The sequence below is a fragment of the Petaurus breviceps genome, unplaced genomic scaffold, assembly GCF_028583685.1.
Source record: "Petaurus breviceps papuanus isolate PSGF00001 unplaced genomic scaffold, PetGlider_PUasm1.0 185, whole genome shotgun sequence".
NCBI lineage: Eukaryota > Metazoa > Chordata > Mammalia > Diprotodontia > Petauridae > Petaurus > Petaurus breviceps.
The window spans coordinates 2,437,992-2,453,421 of record NW_027185797.1 but is presented as its reverse complement, the minus strand read 5'-3'; the positions used below and the strand labels follow the sequence as shown (position 1 = coordinate 2,453,421).

General features: G+C 42.0%; 1 long non-coding RNA gene across 1 annotated transcript in view; it reads right to left on the bottom strand.

Moving 5' to 3' along the window:
* The window catches only part of LOC138161434 (uncharacterized), a 134,284-nt gene extending 119,418 nt beyond the window's left edge, over positions 1 to 14,866 (bottom strand). Inside the window, exon 1 of the long non-coding RNA XR_011168355.1 lies at positions 14,606 to 14,866. This is a non-coding gene — a long non-coding RNA (uncharacterized lncRNA). The remainder of the gene's footprint in view (positions 1 to 14,605) is intronic.
* Positions 14,867 to 15,430: the final 564 nt, after the last annotated feature.

The window sequence follows — 15,430 nt, the reverse complement described above, 5'->3', positions numbered from 1 at the left end:
TCACAGAGCATATAAAGGAAAATAAAGTTTTTACAGGGACTGGAAAGGTAGGAAGGAGCCACTATTGAAGGGCTTTATTAGTCACACAGAGGATTTTGTATTTATCTTAGAATAGGTAGCCATTAGAATTTACTGAATGTGGAAGCGGGGGGGACAGTGAAGAGAGGAGATGTGATATGTGGTCAGTCCTGCACTTTAGGAAGATAACTTTGATAGTACAGTGGAGAATGACAGACTGGAGGGGGGAGAGATGAATCAGGGAGACCAACTCTTGCAATAACAGTTCAGGTTTGAGGTAATGAGGACCCACAATTGGCCTTATAACCTATCAATCTGACACCATCCGAAGTTTCCCCTCCTCCATGCTATTTTTATGTATTATTACATAATGAAGAGAGGCAAATCTGGAACAAAGAAAGAGACCTGAAAATTAAGAGTATCCTATAAGAGTGTCAGACATAGGTTCAGCCCCATCAAAGAATAAGCAATGCCAAGGACTGTGATGAACTGTCAGGCTTTCAAGTCAGAGGACCTGGGTTTTTAAACTGGCTTGGTCACTTTATACCTGTGACCTTAGAGAAGTAGTCACTTAAATCTTTCTCAGCTAAATTTCCTCACCTGTAAAATGGGAGGGGGTGGGGGGAAGAGAAAGGAAACAAGGACATCAGACTTTCAGTTCTAAATCTATGATCTTATTGGACAGAAAAGTGTATTGAAGTAATAAACCACCTTTAAGGAACAGACCAGTGTATGTTATAGAATTACTTTGTATATTACTTCTATAACATACTGAGCATATCAGATCCAGGGGCATCTTGGTTTTTTAAAACTCCAGAACTTAATGGTTTTATGTTTTACAAACAGATTGACTATAACATTCCTTTAAATGTTGACATTCCTTAGTGATATATTTGATTTTTAAAACTTATAAACAGCTATTTAGGAACACATCTATTCCAAGGAAAGAATTTTTTGTCCAGTTGTGTCCAACTCTTCATGACCCCATTTGGGTTTTCTTGGCAGAAATTCTGGAGTGGTTCACTATTTCCTTCTCCAGCTCACTTTACAGATGAAAAAAGAGGCAAACAGGGTTAAATGATTTTCCCAGTCATACTAGTTACTAAGAGTTCTGAAGGCAGATTTGAACTCATGAAGATTGGCCTTCCTGCTTCAGGTCCAGCAGTCTATCCATTATGTCACCTAGCTGTCCCATGACAAGGCATTACATCCATGTTAAAGGGGACAGTGCAGAAACCAAAATACTTTGGCTGCCCTAGCTAAAACAAGTTAGATAAAGAATCAGAAAAATATACTTGAACAAGTAAGACTTTTTTTTTTTACAATAGTAAAGTGCTGTACATATGGCACTAAGACAACCTTGTAACCAGTTCTGGAAAACACTTAGTCTGAAAAAAACAACCGGACCTCCCTTTTCAGAGTTCTATTTCCTCCTTATATTATTAGGTTATAAACTACTGAAATATATGTCCTTAAAAAAAAAAAAAAGAAAAATTTTCATTGGCTTTAGAGTCAAGGAACAATTATGTTACACAAGACCTATGTGACCTTGAGCACATCATTGAACCTTCTTTCATCTCCTACAAAATAAACAGATTCGATCAGAACATCTCTAAACGCCCTTTTATCTTAAGATTCATGAAATAGAAAGAAGCTGATTCATTATAGCCCATACAACTTCAGTGACAAGTTTCATTTCTAATTTTCCTTAGTCTCAATTTTTTTCATCTCTATGTAAATCATATCAGGACCTCTTCAAACTTTTACAGCTTCCATTATTTTAAATGTAAAATGCTTGCAGGTGGAGAATGGACTTCACACCTATATTGAATGGAAACTAAATACCTCAAAATATCAGTAGAAAATTTAAAGAAATTTCAGTTAAGATCCAGACCCTTGTGAATTCCAGCTATTACATTCCAGAGACTGTATTTTCACTCCCCCTTCTCTTTTCTCCAAGATAATTGGTGTTAGCAGATTCATCCACAATTATTCTAGCTGTAAAAAATTAGTATGTTCTCAAAGATACTTCTTTTAGAAAATTATTCATATTTATTCCCATAAGAATCTCTCAAATAAGCTATAAGCATGAAAATTAACAATCGAACTTGACATGCAAATGACACGGCATACAACACGCGGCTTGATTTCAGCATGTAAATTATGTATTTTTTCAGATATTAAATTCTTCCATTAAAATATTTCTCATTCACTTTTTAATCTATGCTGCTGGAGTTTGGGTGAACTCCATTATTCTAGCTCACTTTCTAGTCTGCTTTGTTTCCCAAGCTTTCCTGTATTTTCTTTGTACTTTTCATATTTGAACGACCCTTCTTCCCCACACGACTTATTTTCCTCCCATTGTTGAGACAAGCAGATTTCTTTTCTCAATTATATCCAATGCTGCTATGAGAATCTTTTAGCTGATCATTTTTGATAACACCTCACAGTACATCCCAATGAAGATTATTTGAGCCAAAAAATCTGACTAAAACCCCAAACTAGTGTACATCAGAATGCCAAAGTGATGATTGTCAAGCTCACGGTCCCACTAAGCAACTGCTTTTACTTCTTCCTCAATGACGCCCCCACAGGGTTCTAATTTTGCCCATTTTATGTGTCATTACAGCTTTATTATCGAAGCTGAGCGTTTTACAAGGGAATGTTTCCTTTCGCAAATTGTTCCATTCTTTGGAAAACTTAAACCACCACGGACCACCGGGCGTTGCCACCATTTTAAAAATTACTCCAATGCCTATTTTTTTAGGCTGCAGATGCCGTTTCTCCCTTGCAGTTTTCAGTTTTAAAGCACTCTCGTACTTTTTTTCACCCTTCCAGGGCGGATTCTAACCATTTTCTCTGCTCGGGATCCTCTCCCTCGCAATAATGGACTTTGCTTTCCTAGAGTTTCAAAGGCTCTGTCCGCCCGGCGGGGCTTCACCAGGCCCTGCACCCCGGAGTCGAGAAGTGGGGAACCCCTTTCCTTCAAGCCCGACCAATGACTGTTCCCAAATACATTCGTCAAGTTCTCCTCCTTCCAACTCGGCCTCCCGCTCTGCCCCCCGCCACCTCCAGAGGTCGGAGGCTCGGATTTGTGTTTGAGGAGAGGCTGCGTAAGCCTGAGGCTGCCCTTCGTTCAGGGCTCGCCGAGCCGAGGCTTCTATTTCTCCTCAGGTTGTTTGACTTAAAAGAAAAACAAATAGAAAACGTGTTCTAGTGACAAGACAGAGAGTGTGTCACAAAGGAGCCAAGGCCTGTGCCTGTGTAAGGGCCAGGGAATGTTTTCCTCAGGCCAGAAAATAAAAAAAACAACAGCAAACGTAAGGTGCGAAAGAGGAATGCTGGAGAGGCGTTAACTGCCCTTTAGTTATAGGCTGAGGGCTCATTATCATATTATAATGACGCTCTCTCTGACCACGGTCTCCCATTGGTGGCTGCGTGTCATGTGCCTGTTCTCCCCCTCACAGCGAGAACTACCAGCTACTCGATAGAAAAAGGTGGGGGAGGGGAGCGGACCGTCCCCCAGCTCCTCCAATCACCTTCCGACTCCTTCCTCGACTTGTGTCCAATCAGCAGGCTCTCTACGAACACTGGGCTTCTATCTCAGTGGAGTGAATTCGGAATTGGGGGTGGGGTGATACAGAGGAAGGAGGGCCGTTGGTGACCTCTAAAAGGGAATGGAATGTAGGGGCACAGAAGGCAAGCAGCTGACGGGACTGGGGACCCCAAAACCAAAAAGGAGGAACAGACAAATTTGGAGCAAATCCTTCTTTTTTAGGGTTAGCAAGCCCCCCCCCCCAACACACGGGGTGGGCTGTTGCACAGGTTCTTTGGCCCTGCATTTCTAAGGGAAAGGCAGCTTTAAAGAGGTTAAAGATCTTTCTTTAATTAACAGATAGATAAGCACAGATAAATAGAAAGGAGTATTCAGGAAAGAATCCAACAGACAGGGCTCCAGCTGTCTGAACAAAGTAATACAACCACCTACATACCCCACCAGACCGGGAGAGCCCCAACATCTGGGGTGGGGGGTGGGGGCTTTTAACAAACAGCTACCAAGAGTTCCATCCAGGGAATCCAAAGGTCCTTTTCACAAGGGAGCACCCGAAGTAAAATACCAACCTCCCAGTATACATGGTTTTCAACTAATGGGCTCAGAGTAGGAGGAAGGCATCACAAACTTTGTGACTCAGTGCCTAATTAGCTTAGTACCACAAAGTGTGAAAGCCTCCCTGTGAGCAAGCCTCCCTGTAAGCAAACTCCTCCTTCCTCAAGATGCTCCCCCATCAGCTGTGAAAGCAGCAAGACATCCGTGATTAAAATACCTGTGTACCTTTAGACCTGGGAACACGGCTCATGTTCCAAGGGAAAAGGGGACACGTGGTCACATAGGCCTGTTAATGGACAGGGAAGATCTTCCTATTACATTACCATTACAGCATACTCTTTTTCCTGAAATTCCTTTTAAGAGAAATAGGCATAGATGTACAATCAAGCAATTTTCAGATGACAGAGGAAGGATATCATATACACTGAATGACAGGATCTGTGTGGGATATGGAGACCCTAACCCAAATTGGCTACTTGAAGACCTCTTAAAGTGAAGGTAGAAAGATTTATTAGAATCTCGTGAGAAGTCTCTGGGACAGCACTGAGAGAGAGAAGACCACCATACATAAGCTAAAGCTGGGTTAAATAAACAAGGGTTATGAATATTAACATAATTATTACTAATGAGGCTCTAATCTTGTTACATAATACATTAAGTCCATTACGTCAGTGTATTACAACCTCAGAATACTGGACCCCTCCTTTCAGTCTACCCTTGATACATTTTTGTTTGGACTTGAGGGTCCCAAGGGTACTGTCTGTCCCTTGATTGGTCAAATCCACCTGCTGCTGCCAGCTCCTTCCATTCTTCATTATTTTTAGTATTATCTATGAGTTTTTGTCTGGGAACCAGGAACTGAGCTTCTTTTCCAAGGTTACTGCCTGTTCTCCCTTATCAGTAGTCTTGTTCAGCAATTCTTGCAGTTCTATAGAAATTTAACTCTTCCATGGTAAACTGGGTGAGAAGGACTGAGTAGAATAGAGCAACTATGCAGAAATATTTCTAAAGTTTCAAAGTCACATGATTTCTAGAAAATGGAAACTTAGGCCTAAGACCTAAGGACTTACTTACTTTAGCAGACAGTCTCTGAGAAACCACACTTTTACCTTTCACATACAGGATCCAAAAAGATCTTGGCAGTCTAAATAGAAAATGGGGATGAGTTTAATAAGATGAAATGTAGCATGGATAAATGAAAAACCCTATGTTTGGGCATTAAAAAAAAACCCACTTCACATTCATAAGATCGGAGAGATTAGGCTTTGTAGCAATTTACGTATATGAGATCTAGAGGGTATTAGTGGTCTGCAAGCTCAATGTGAATCAATGTGTGACTTACAAACAAAACAATTAAGAAATTTGGTCTTTAGGTTATCAGCTGGTCACCAAACAGCTTAGAAGGAATTCTTGATCAGTCCAAAAATAACAGCAAGCCAGCCAATAATAAGCATTTATTAAGTGCTTAGGTGGTACAAAGGATAGAGCACAGAGCTTGGAAATCAGGAAGACCTGAGTTTGAATCCTGCCCCCGATACTTACTAGCTGTATTACCTAGACAAATCCTTAGCTTCTCTGTGCCTCAGTTTCACCATTTGTAAAAAGGGGAATAATAACAGAACTTACCTCCTAGATTTGCTGTGAGAGTCAAATGAGTTAAAATCTTGATAGTCTTAAAGTTCTGTGCTAGTTTTTATTATTATGATAAACTAAGGGGATACAAAGAAAGATGAAAATACTTGCTACTTTTAAGGAAGTCATGTCTTTAAAAGTTTGAGCATTATCCCAAAGAGATCATACAAGTGGGAGGAAGACCAATATGTACAAAAATATTTATAGAAGCAATTTTTGTGGTGGCAAAGAATTGGAAATTAAGGAGATGCCCATCAATTGGAGAATGGCTGAACAAGTTGTAGTATATGAATGTAATGGAGTACTATTGTGCTATAAGAAATGAGGAGCAGATGGACTTCATATTTACCTGGAGAGGCATATATGAACTGGTGGTGAGTGAGAAGAGCAGAACCAGGAGAAATCTGTACACAATTACAGACCCAACATATGTGTGATGACAAACTTTGATGGACTGGACTCTTCTCAGCAATGCAGGGTTATAAGACAACTCCAAAAGACTCATAATGGAGAGAGATGTCTACATCCAGAGAAAGAACTAGAAAGAACAGAGTTGGAATGCAGATTGAAGCAAATTACCTGCTCTCTTTTTTTCTTGTTTGGTTTTGTTTCCTCTTTCCCATTGTTTATTCCATCTGTTACAATTCTTCTTTATAACCTGACTAATGTCTAATGTGAAAGTGTTTGTAGATCTATACTTGATTGTATGCCGCCATGGGGGGGGGGGGCGAGGGAGGGGAAGAAAATTTGAAACTCAAGAGATTGTGGAACCCAATCTCATAAACTAAAAAGTAAACAAACAAATTAATTAATAAAGACAAAAATTTTTTTAAAAAAGTTTGAGCATTTATTAAGCACCTACTATATGCAAGATGCTGGAAATACAAAGACAAAACAAAAATTGATCCTGCCCTTAAGGATCTTATATTTTACTAGAGAGGAAAAAAGGAAAAACCTAAAGACCATAGGTTTTCAAAGGCACCTTGTTTATGTACAGGGGCAGGAACCAAAAGAAGTCACATTCTAATGGGACAGATGAGCAAGATTTTAAAAGTACAAAATAGGGAGTCAAGATGGCGGAGTAGAAACAGGACCTCCGCGCTGCTCCTACCACTTCCAATTCATGTAAAAGTGGACTCTGAACAAACTTTGGAGCTACAGAACCCACAAAATGAAACAGAGAAGCTAACCTCCTGCTGAGGACAGCTCGGCAGGCCAGCAGGAATCGGCCAGCACAGCACTCTGGGAGCCGACCCCGGCCTGTGAAAGACAGAGGTTTTAGCCCCAGGGTGGGCCTGACCAACCACTGGCTGGAGGGACTCCAGATCACCAGCAGGTGTGGTGGTCCAGAATAATCAACACATAGATGCTAAGGACAAAGTGAGAGGTCAGTGCAGTATGGACTTTGGGACCCAGTAGTTGGGAGTGCATTGGCTTTTGCCCCTGGGGCAAGAAGCTGCTGAGGCCCCACTGCATGGCTGCTACCATGTGACAGTTTCCTCTCCTGGCCTGCAGAGTGTAGGGGGACCAAGTGACCAGTCTGAGGGGTAATCGCTCTTGCTTTAACCTGCTTGGATCTGGATTGTAGTCTAGGGTGGAGATCCTGGGGTGCATGACCAGCTTGCCAGATCATGTGGAGGCTTCAGAGAGGGCACCCAACTAATATCTCTGACAGCTGAGAAAACCCCAGAGTTTGGCGGAGTCCTACTGTAGCAAAAAGCCCAAAAAGTTAAGTAATTGAGTGGCAAAATGAGCAGGCAAAGGAAGCAAACCAAGCAAAACAATCCAACATTAGACTCCTATTTGGGGGACAAAAGGATCAATGCATGGAACAGGAGGAAGACAGTGAAGTCAGAACTCCTGCACCAAAAGCTTTCAAAAAAAAAAACCACGAGCTGGTTACAGGCCATAGATGACCTTAAGAAGCAGATAAGAGAAGTGGAGGAAAAATTGGGAAGAGAAATGAGAACGATGCAAGAAAATGATGAAATGAGAATCAACACAAAAAATAGACTAACTCAAATGGCAAAAGATGCTCAAAAAGGCAATGAGGAGAAGAATGCCTTAAAAAGCCTAATTTGCCAGATGGAAAAAGAATCTCAAAAGCTCAATGAGGAGAATCATTCCTTCAGAATTAGACTGGAGCAAATGGAAGCTAGTGACTATATGAGAAATCAAGATGTTGTTAAACAGATCCAAAAAAATGAAAGAATAGAAGGCAATATGAAATTTCTCATTGGAAAAACCACTGACCTGGAAAATAGATCCAGGAGAGAAAATTTAAAAATTATTGGACTACCTAAAAGCCACGACCAAAGAAAGAACCTAGACATCATCCTCCAAGAAATTCTCAAGGAAAACTGCCCTGATGTTTTAGAATCAGAGGGCAAAATAGAGGTTGAAAGAATCCACCGATAACCTCCTGAAAAAGATCCCCAAAAGAAAACTCCTAGGAATATTATAGCTAGGTTCTGAAATCCCCAGATCAAGGAGAGAATATTATAAGCAGCCAGAAAGAAACAATTTGAATATTGTGGAAACACAATCAGGATAACTCAGGATCTGGCAGCTTCTACACTGAGGGATTGAAGGGCTTGGGATATGATATTCTGGAGGTCAAAGGAGCTGGGATTAAAACCAAGAATCACCTACCCAGCAAAATCGAGTATCATGTTTCAGGGGAAAATATGGTCATTCAGTGGAATAGAGGACTTTCAAGCATTCTTGATGAAAAAACCAGAGTTGAATAGAAAATTTGACATTCAGATATAAGAAGCAAGAGAAGCATGAGAAGGTAAACAGGGAAAAGAAATCATAAAAAAATTATCAAAGTTGAACTATTAACATTCCAACATGGGAAAACGATAATTGTAACTGATGAAACTTTTCTCAGTATGAAAATAGTTGAAGGGAATATATATATATATAGGAAGGTATATGGGCATATGAATACATATGTGAATGTGTGTTTTTATGTTTACAGGTATACACAGATAGAGGGCACAGGACCAATTTAATAGGAAGGGATGATACTTAAAAGGTGAAATTAAGAGGTGAGAAAGGAATATAATTAAAGGAGATGGGGAGAGACAGAATGGGGTAAACTATCTCATATAGAAGAGGTTAGGGAAAATGGCTACAATGGAGGGGAAGAATAGGAATGCAAAAGGGAATGGGTCAACCTTATTCTCAATGAATTTGGCTCAGGGAGGGAATGACATACACACTAAATAGGGCATCTCACCCTTCAGGAGAATAGGGGGGAAGGGGATGATAGGGGGGATGATGGAAGGGAGGGCAGGCTGGAGGGGAGGGAAGTTGGAAGCACCCACTTTTGAAAAGGGGTGGGATCAAAGTAGAGAATAGAACAAGTGGGAGGTGGGATAAGAGGGAGGGAAATATAGTCAGTCTTTTACAATGTATCTACTATGGTAATATTTTGCATTAGCTACACATGTACAACCTATGCGGAAGTGCTTATATTCCCAGTAAGGGTGGGTGGCAAAGGAGGAAAGGAATGAATCTGGAATTCAAAGTTTTAAAATCAAATGTTTATATATATATATATATATATATACTATTGTTAATACTATTTTAGATGTAATTGGGAAATAAGATATACAGGCACTGGGGCATAGAGATCCAACATGTCCTACTGGAAAAGTCGAAGGGGGTATGGGAGAAGATATGGGAGAGAGCAGATTGGAGGAGGGGATATCCTGTGGGACTGCTATTTTGGGGTGGTGGGTAGGGGAAAAATGGGGAGAAAATTTGTAACTCAAAATCTGACAGAAATGAATGATGTAAATCAGAAGTTAATAAAGCATTTGAAAAATTAAAAAAAAGGTACAAGATATATCCAATGTATGTTAAAGATAATTTCAGAAATGAGAGGAATGGGCAGGGACTCTAGTCAGGCAGCAGTTGGGCTAGATGACCTTAGTGGTTCCTTCCTCCTCAGAGATTCTGTCTTCCATTAAGTGAAAGGGAACCCAAACAAAGCCAGGGCAGACTGTTCCATGAAAGGCTATCCCCAAATCCAAGCCAAGGGATTTTGCTAGGCTGGACACTTAGAAGTAAGAGCTGGGGAAGCATTATTCACCCTCTGGAAAATTTGAGCCCCAGTGAAGTCTGCCAGGAACAGAAGCCTCCTTGTTGATTCAGCCCTGTCTGCTCCTGAAAGAGGCTTCTTCATAGCCTCACCAAATTAAATAGTTGGGGTGAGACTTCATATCCTTGAAGATTTCAACACTGTCTCTGACAAAAGAGGTAAAGACTGGAATCTCACATTTAAGTGATCTTAACTTTTAGACTAGGGAAATCTGGCAGATGACATTTGAAGACATTCCCACGATTTGCAAATGAGGCCCGATGACCTCTTGGAAAGCACACACAGAAATACATGTGCATCAGTTCTTTCAGAGGATTGTGATCCTCTGGACCTCATTTCTTCCTCTAAAATAAAGAGCCTAAGGTCTTTTCCAGCTCTAAATCTATGACCCTATGCTACAGTAATTCATCTTTTACAGTCATGTAGATGAGAACAGAAACATAAGCATGGAACATTAAGAGACAAGCACCAATAAAATATAGTATCCACTTCACAGGCAGTGATGATTCCACTGAACTCACTGATGTTTAGACCATGGTTTGGGATCCCATTCTGGAAACTATAATTTAAGAAGTGTAATGACAAAAAAGACATTCCAGAGAAGGATGCCCAGAATGATTAGGGTTCTGAAAATCAGTTTAAAGAACTGGGGATACTTAGCCAAGAGGGAAATAGGGGTGGGGGGAAAACCTTATCTTCAAAAATTTAAAAGGTTATTATTTGGAAGAAGACTTGCTCACTGTTGCCCCCAAGAGCAGAACCAGGACCACTAGGTAGACAGGGATACAGGTCTTAGATCATCACAAGTAACAGCTTCCTAACGTTACAAGCATTCCAATATGGAACAGGTTTCTTGTGAATTGGGTTCAGGCAGAAAGCCAGAAGCATCAGCTGTCAGGTATGTTACAAGTGATACCTGCCTTGATTGGGAAACTAGACCAGATGCCCCTTAAGAATTCTTTCAACTGGGGCAGCTAGGTGGTGCAGTGAATAAGAGTCAGCTCTGGAGTCAGGAGGACTGAGTTCAAATTTGGCCTCAGACACTTGATACACTCACTATCTGTGTGACCTTGGACAAGCCACTTAACCACAATTGCCTTGCCTTCCCCCTTAAAAAAGAGCTCACTTTCAAGGTGTTTATAATCTAATGCGGAAAGATGGTGTCATAGCTATATAATTAAGGAAGAAGGTAGAGAGTGATAAGGGAAAAGAAGAAAGCCAAAGTGCCCTAGGGAAACCTGAGGAAGCAGAGAGGGGGGAATATTTGGTAGAGGGCATGTAATCAGGGAAGACACTCTCTGCTTTCAAGAAACTTACACTCTAATGGAGGAAGACAAGACATAAAACAGAGATGGAAAGGAGGTGAAGAAGGCATCTGTGTCCAGGGCATAGTGGGATCATAGAAGTCCCAAAGCAGTTCTGTCTGGTGGGAAATGAGGAGAGCACCTGTATCGATGTTTACATCTCTAGGAATGTGTCTAGGTCCATATCTGTGCCTATGTCCATATCTATATGAAGGTCTGTGTCTATATCTTGTCTCTAGACCTATTTCTGCATCTAAATCTTTGTGTCTATGTCTGTATCGGTGTCTGTATGTTCAAGAAATGTGTCCCAGGCACTGGTGAGGCTGGTGCAAATGCACAGAATGCACACTGGGGAGCAGAGAGTTCAGCTTGGTTGGAACCTGAGAAGACATAAAGGGGAACAGTGTGAAATAAGGCTGGAAACATACTTTTGAGCCAGATTATGGGTGGCCTTTAAGGCCAGACAATGGAGGTTGTATTGTATCCTATTCATGACATGAACACTTCAAAGTTTTTCACCAAGGGAATGATGTGGTCCAATGTATGTGTTAAAATGCTAAGCTGACAGTTGTCTAGATGGATTGAAGAGAGAATGAGACTAAAGGCAGAAAGACCAGTTCATGGCTTATGGCATTAGTTCAGGTGAGAGGAGATGAGAGGCTGAATCAGGTGCCATGTTAGTGGAGGGGAAGGGATGGATGCAGGAAATATTGTGAAGGGAGCACCTAGTCTGAAGCTGATTAGATTTGAGGGGTGAGGGAGAGGGAAGTCACAGATAATTCTGAGCTCTTCTAATCTGGGTGAAATGGAAGGAGGGTAATGAACATCAGCAGACAGAGGGAAGCTGGCAGGAAGGGCAAGCGTTGCCAGGAACATGATGACTTCAATTTGTACAGGTAGAGTCTGAGGGGCTGCAGGCCATCCAGGTAATGATGTCTGGCAGGCAACAGAAAAATGGAAACCAGAGCTCAGAGCAGAGGTCCAGGGGGCAGATGGAAATTTGGGAATAATCTCCACAGGGATTGATGTCATCATTTTATTTATATATGTGTACATATAATTAAGGTTACAGGAAGAGATTAGATCCCAAGAGGGTATAGAGAAAAGAGAAGAGAAAAAAGGACTGAGCCTTGGGCAATATCCATACTTGGGGCAGGGGAGGGGGAAAAATAGGCATTTATTAAGCACCTACTATATGGCAGGCGCTGTGCTAATCACTTTACAAATATCTCATTCAAACATCACAATAACCCTGGGAAGTTGGTGCTAATATTATCTTTATTATATAGAACTGAGGAAACTGAGGCAAGTGAGGGAAAAACTACTTGCTCATAGTCATGCAAAGAGGAAGAAATCTCCCAGCATTAGCATATGGATGAAACCATCAAAGAATTATAGATTTGAAGCTAGAGGGGTCCTTGGAACCCATCAAGTCCAGCTCCTCTCATTTTACAATGAAGGAACTTTGAAACCAAGAGGGTAAGTGATTCCTGCAGGGTTCACACATTTATTAAGTGTCTAAGATAGGATTTGAACTCAGGTCTTCATGATTCCAAGTTTAGGGTCCTATTTACTATACCCTCTTGCTGCCTCAAAAATAAGAACGAGTATGTTTTGCAAAGTTTAAAGTCATATGTATGTATATATGTACACCCTCATATACATATATACACATATATATATATATATACATACAGGTATTCTTTTTTTCAGGAAGCATTGTGCATGTACATACATGTGTGAATATGCGTGTGTGTGTGTGAAACTGAGCAAACTTGCAACATGGAATCTTTTTCATTCATGGGTTATAGGAAATTTAAAATTCCCCAAAACAACAAAAGGGGGGACACCACTGTGGGCTTGTTGATGGGATCCCCAAATTGGTCAGCCCAACAGGGTCAGAAAATGGCAGCATTATGACTGAGCATTAGCCCTGAAGAAAAAGAGATCAGAGGGCAGTTAGGTGGCTCAGTGAATAGAGTCCCTGGAGTCAGGAGGACCTGAGTTCAAATTCAACCTCAGACACTTGACACACTTACTAGCCGTGTCACTTAACCCCCATTGCCCCCCCCCCAAATAGATAAATAAAATAAAGAGGTCAGGATATGGGGACTGGCTTCAATTTGGGTTCAGGTTTTCAGCATTTTGTAGCTTGATCTCTTTTAGTTCCTGCCTGATTTCTTTTTCATAGAGTTGAAAGGAATCTTTTGCAGATACTATCTCACTTGATCTTTGCAACAGCCCTAGAAGGTAGGTGTTTATGTCAACTGTATTTTACAATTGAGGAGACAGAGGTTAAGTGACTTGCCCAGGCTCACCCAGCTAATAAGCGTCTGAGGCCAGATTTGAACTTGCGTGCTCGTAACTCCAAGTGCACTGCTCTAACCTCAGTATCACCTAGCTGCCTCTAGTTAGGAAGTTTTGTCCTGAGTGGAGCCTAAACTGGCTTCAGCATCTTCCTCTATGGTTCCTGGTTCGACCTTAGGGCCAAACCCCAAAACTATGCCCTTTTTCCTCTTGCTGAAGGTTCACATGCCCTGATCCACACGTAGCAACAGAGAGCAAGGTCGAGGATCCTGGGATTCAGAAATGGAAAGGATGTGAGAGCCCTGTCCCCCTCATTTCACAGGTGAAGAAACCAGGGCCAGGAGAGACAAATGAACTTTCCCAAGGTCCCAAGGCTGTTAGAAGCCAAGCCAGAACTCCAGCCCAGACCTTCTGACTCCAGACCCTCCTCTGGTCCTCCCTAGTCTGAGGAAGGGGAGCCCAACTGTCAGGCTGCCTCCCTAGGTGTGCATACCACCCAAGCAGTCCTGTGTTAAAGGGTGGGCCGGCTGGGTCCTGTTTATTTGCAATGAAAGGGGTTTCTTTTGAAGCTCTTGCTTGAGGGCCTGGAATTTCCAGCTCTCACACTGCCCATATTCCATATTCTGTGTGACCAGGTAACCACAGACTCCTGTGGGGAAATAAGAATTCCTGGGAATGAGTTCATCCAAAGGTCAAATGCATTTTAACTCTTTTCTGAAACAGCTCACAAAATGAGCCAAAAGACCATTTGGACACCATCATCTTTTTCGTGTGTGTGTCTGTGTGTGTGTGTGTGTGTGTGTGTGTGTGTTTGCACAGGGGAGAGTGGGCTGGGGGTGGGGCTGGGAGGATCTAATGAGGGGAGAGGACGTCGTAAGCCGGTGTTGATGGTTCTCTGCTTTATGGACAACCAAGCCCCAGTTTTCACGTCTCACCAGGCAGCTTGTGAATAGCAGCTCAGTGACTCATGTGAGGTTTCACCTTCTTTCTCAGACTTGTAAACGCTGCTATAAAAATCTCCTAGTATCACTGTAAGAGGTTTCTCAGCCCTGCCTCTCCCTCCCTCTCCAGACCCTCGGGTACAGCCTTCCCCTCCATCTCTCAGCCTCCCCCCCAACATCTCACCCTGAGTGATTCAGCAACACAGTCCCAGCTCTGGAAATCCTCATCTGGAGCGAGAGGCTCGGCCACGTTTCCTGCAAGATGCTATTTTGGGAGGATCGAGTCTGCATGTTTTGGTCAAGGGGAGGGATGTGAAGGGCCGTGGAGCAGGAGAATGAACCCAGGCAATTTGGAGACACTGAGATTTGGTAACACTTCTTAAAAAACAGAGGCAGCTTTGACTCTGCGGCCTGGGAACAAAGATGTCTGTCATGCAGGGCCTCTGGGATGTGAATATGAAAGCAATCCCATTGTCTTTGCCCCTAGCTCCAGGAAACTAGCAACAGGGGCAGCTCATGGGCTATTTTGGTTTTAAAGAAACAGGGTATGAGACAGGGTTTCTTATATAAGGATGGGGAATTGGGGTAGAAGGGAAAGAGGGAACAAACATACTTTGCCAAAGCTGTTTTCTGACACATTCGAAACCATACAGTTTAGGGTAAATTCAATTCACATGTCCTCCTTCCCCATGCCCAAGGTTACAGTGAAATATTAACATGTAAACACAGTTTATTTCCAAGAAACCCAGAGACAGAGAAAGAGAGAGAGGAGAGACAGAGAGAAAAGGAGAGGGAGGGAGAGGGAGAGAGAGAGAGACACAGAAAGAGAGAGACAGAGAGAGAGAGAGAGAGAGAGGGAAGGGGGAGAGAGAAGAGAGAGAAGAGAGAGAGAATGAGAGAGAAGAGAGAGAGAATGAGAGAGAGAAGAGAGAGAGAAAGAGAGAGAGAATGTGTGTGTGTCGGAGAGAGAGAAGAGAGAGAGAGAAGAGAGAGAGAGAGAGAGAGAGAG